Source organism: Helianthus annuus, chromosome 4 (genome assembly GCF_002127325.2).
Source record: "Helianthus annuus cultivar XRQ/B chromosome 4, HanXRQr2.0-SUNRISE, whole genome shotgun sequence".
In the NCBI taxonomy this organism is placed as follows: domain Eukaryota; kingdom Viridiplantae; phylum Streptophyta; class Magnoliopsida; order Asterales; family Asteraceae; genus Helianthus; species Helianthus annuus.
The window spans coordinates 81,298,354-81,302,553 of NC_035436.2; the positions used below are offsets into that span (position 1 = coordinate 81,298,354).

General features: G+C 35.5%; 1 long non-coding RNA gene across 1 annotated transcript; it reads right to left on the bottom strand.

The window, feature by feature from the left end:
* Positions 1-1,250: 1,250 nt before the first annotated feature.
* LOC110935003 lies at positions 1,251-3,785 on the bottom strand. The gene is made up of 3 exons (XR_002588790.2): positions 3,651-3,785; positions 2,900-2,988; positions 1,251-1,307 (listed from the first exon to the last, which is right to left on the bottom strand). It is a non-coding gene; the product is annotated as an uncharacterized LOC110935003 (long non-coding RNA).
* Between the last annotated feature and the right edge of the window lie 415 nt (positions 3,786-4,200).

Here is a 4,200-nt window from a genome sequence, read left to right on the forward strand (position 1 = left end):
TGATATGCCACAATGATTATCAGGGTACTACTTTGCCCGTATTGTCATCATCGTCATGATGGCTGGAGATATGGTACTCTCCCGATAGTCTTTGTTAGCGTTGCTTGTTTACGTTTTGACGCTTCATGGTTATCGAGGAGGGTAGAATAGGTCCTCACTCAATGTCATCGTGAGCGTTATTATTTGCGAAAATAGCTTTGTAATAGTGATAAAATATGCGTAATTATTCGATTATACTTCGATCTAGCGATATATCTGATATAGTTACATTTTGATCCGAATCTCTAGTGCTAGGCGTAACGAGTGTATCGAGTAGTAGCAACGCACGAAGGTGCGGGTTGTTACAGTCTCCCCTGCTTTAGGAAATTTCGTCCCGAAATTAATCCATTAGTAGGGTCGTAAGAGTTGATGCGAATGAGAGTGGCGATTAAAAGCGTCTAGATAAGCGAGCGATCGATTAAGATTCGACGAGCAAGAGCGGCGAGAAGATACGATTCGAATAACCAAAAGCGATGACACACACAAAAGCGATTCCATAACGTTTTAAACTTACCGATAATCGATTAATCTTCGAAGATATTTAGGAAAATCCCCTCATGGCGCGGCGCTAACTGCATCGATGTCCACACCAGCGCTATGGGGAGGGTTTTTGTTATTTTGATAACAAATTTTGAGTTATACATTTTAAAAGAATTTGGTGGCAAAATAAGTTTTAAGAACATTTTCCTACAACGTGAGTTCGAGCTGAAACTCGATTGTCGAACCATCGTTTTCGGGAAGATTTCTTTTTGTCATTGTAAAAGTTTTATGCAAAAACTGGACTTATGAAACTTCCATTGGGCACGGAGCTAAACTAATTCGATGTTTTCTCCATGTTGTAAGGAAATTTCACTTGTCCAATGGTTTTAACAAAATTTTATAAAAACTGGTTTCCTTTAGCAGTACGGAAAAATAATTTACATCGAGCCCCACGTGGCACTTTCCCACGAAAGTTTGTTAATATGATTAAAACACTTATGTATAGGAAGTACCAGCGGCGTATCCACCATGTTTTTGCCCATATTTGTAACACCCTAGTTACTAAATTACAAATTTACATGAAAATACCACAATTAGATGTGTAGTTAAGACCACACATACTGTACAAAATGCGGGTTTATTAAAACTTTTACAAATCATAAGTTATCCAACAAACATAATTGAGTTCGTTGTTTAAAATTTACAACGTGGCAATGTGCGGAAGCGTGTATCTATATCGTGTTCGGTTCTTCGCTGAGCTTGATCGTCTTCCGGCATCCCAAAGGTACCTACATTTCATAAACATGAAATGCTTTAGTCGTACTGGTTTTAAACGTGTCCAAACGAGTCCACGAAGCGAAACTAATTAAAAATACATTTTTATTACAGGGTCCACCGTAAATTACGGTGGGTACCGTAATTTACGGTAGCCCCCGAATGTCAAATATTCCACCGTAACTCAGGGGTATTCTACCGTAACTATATCAACTCCATCGTAACTTACGGTGGCACCGTAAGTTACGGTGGCCCCTGCATCCAACCTTTCCAATTTGTCGTTTTTGACACGAAATCTTTCGTATCTTTCAAACCGCTTGACAGTTTGACCTACCGTTTCTTCCTGCGTGATTGCAATTTAACTCTCCACCTTATGGAGTTAAAATCCAACATCCGGTATAATAAAATTTCAGACTTTTAAGTCTTCGGCTTATTACCTTTTTACCAAATTTTGACCCGTTCGATTTTTCTCAACAAACAAGTTTGTTTGAGCCTTATTTCTCATAAACCTATCAAGTTCAATAATGTTTAACATAATAGGTTTCAAATTATAGGTTTATATACTTTCTTAAACCCATTCTTACCCATATGCTCATTTTGACCCGTTAAGGGTATTTAAGCATATTTTAAGCACCAATCTCTTTCACTAGTTTCTAAATACATATGTCCATATTTCTTATCAAATGACCTTCCACCACAACTATAATTGTGGTGGATTCAATGTGGTGATTTATTCATTCCAAATTTTACACTTCGAATCACTATTTTATGGCAAAGACTCTTTACAGAGACATTTGACCAATATTTTACGTCTTTTGCTTTTCGTACTTATTCAAAGAATTTATTTCATCTTATCGCTTATTTCCAAACAACCTTTATGGATTGTTTGCTCAATTTCGCTTACAAGGGCGTTTTTGTCAATTTTAGTCCTTCTTTTACGACGAAGGACTATTAGTACATGTTTGATCCCAAATTCCGACCTTTTAACTATATTTTGTTTAGAAATCAAGATGTTTCTAAAACACCTTAAACATAACTTAATTTATTTGCCTTACTTAAAAGATGACCGAACATCTTATTTTGACCTAGTATAACTGTTATAGAATTCCAATTTCTACATGATGAGTTGTATCATTATACATACCTGGCTCGGGTCAATATATTGACCCGTCTCAATACCTTGCTTTAATGGTTGCTAAGTGATAGCGATGTAAACATCCATTTGCTATTTACTTTCTGAAATCACACAACTTGACAACCCATTAGTCAATATTGTCAAAGGGTGATACTTTCCCCTTTTGACCCGTTCGGTCTAAATGACCAGTTACCATTTTCAGATTGTCAAGTTATCTTTTCGCCCTTAATGATTATTATGATTCACCTTATATGTTAACCATTAAAAGTTCATGTTTCATTCGTCATAACATGTTCGAATTTCAGATTTAAATCATTCTTAGCCATCATCGTGTTTCCTTATCATATTTGATTATTTTGTTCCGTACGACTACACGTCGGAACACCATATCTCAATTAAATGTTTGTCTTTTTCGTAACTAATACGACGAAAGAATATTCTAATTTTATGACTAGTGTAAGATATACTTACCTCGCATCCATGCCATGCTTTTCCTTCCGTTCTTGATCCGTTTGACCCGCTTCATCCACAAGCTCCCACCGAGCTTGTCAAGCGTCAAACTATTGTCATCAATTACAAGGCGGTTAAGTTAGTCATTAACAATCATGACTATTCCACCTCACTTATTTTCTATGTCGAAGCTATTATTCGACTTCATGATTAGTTAACTTAGTTTATCAAGGTTAACTACTTTCAATCACATGGTTTACAACATTAAGTCTAAATCAACATGATGATTAGAACTCTTCTTGTTTCGTATTTCATTTAACTAGCCATATTATTCAAATAAGCGTTTCGTTCTAAATTTCAACATTTGGCTTTCTCCTTGGCATTTTATCAAACACCTAAAGTGCATAGTTTTACATATTTACTAACTAGTTCATAACTAGTTATTTTCACCAAGATTTACATCAAAATCAACCCTCCATGTCTAGTGTTCATGAATTACACCTAGTACTAGTATCATAACATCAATTATTCATCAATTTAACACTCTGATTCAAGTGTTCATCATAATATAGAAAACCTACTTGGCTCATACTTGGGTAACTGGCTAATCACTAGTTTGTGGCACAATTCTACAAGTTTGCATCTAGGGTTTGTTTCTAGTCATAGATTCAACCCAATATCAATCATATATACAATATTCATCACAGAAATTTCGATTTTTTGGTGTTCACCATGAATTCAAAACATCACCAAATTACAAAATTTGACATACCTTGTGATCTCCTAGCTTAGGTGATCACGAATTTGTGTTCATGCAATGATTTGAGGCTAGAATCCATCGTCAATTTGATGTAATTGATCAAGTTAGGGTTTGGCTCCTTGGAGCCCCTCCTGGTCGTACGTACACACACACACACACTCTTAGTGTGTGTTGTGTTTTATTATTTGATTTAATTAAAACAAGTTTCTTCACTAGGCAACCTTAGTCCCCCATGTTTTGTTTTGATCATTTGAAGCTACAACTTACCATTTATCACTTAGCCTCATACTAGTAACTAGGTTAATTATCCCTAGTTAACTTAATAGGTTCGGGAAGTTATAACCCGTTATATTTTAAGTCTCGTTAACTCGGGCCTTTCATAACTTTATTTTCTCAAGCATTTATTCACTTTTGATTTAATATTAGGTTTATCCATTAAATTCCTAATATTCACCGGGTTTACTTTTACCACTAACGGTATTTTACCCATCTTTTAATATTAACGGAGTCTGATTACCAAACCCATTTTCGTGGTGTTACAATATTACCTCTGTTTTGTGAG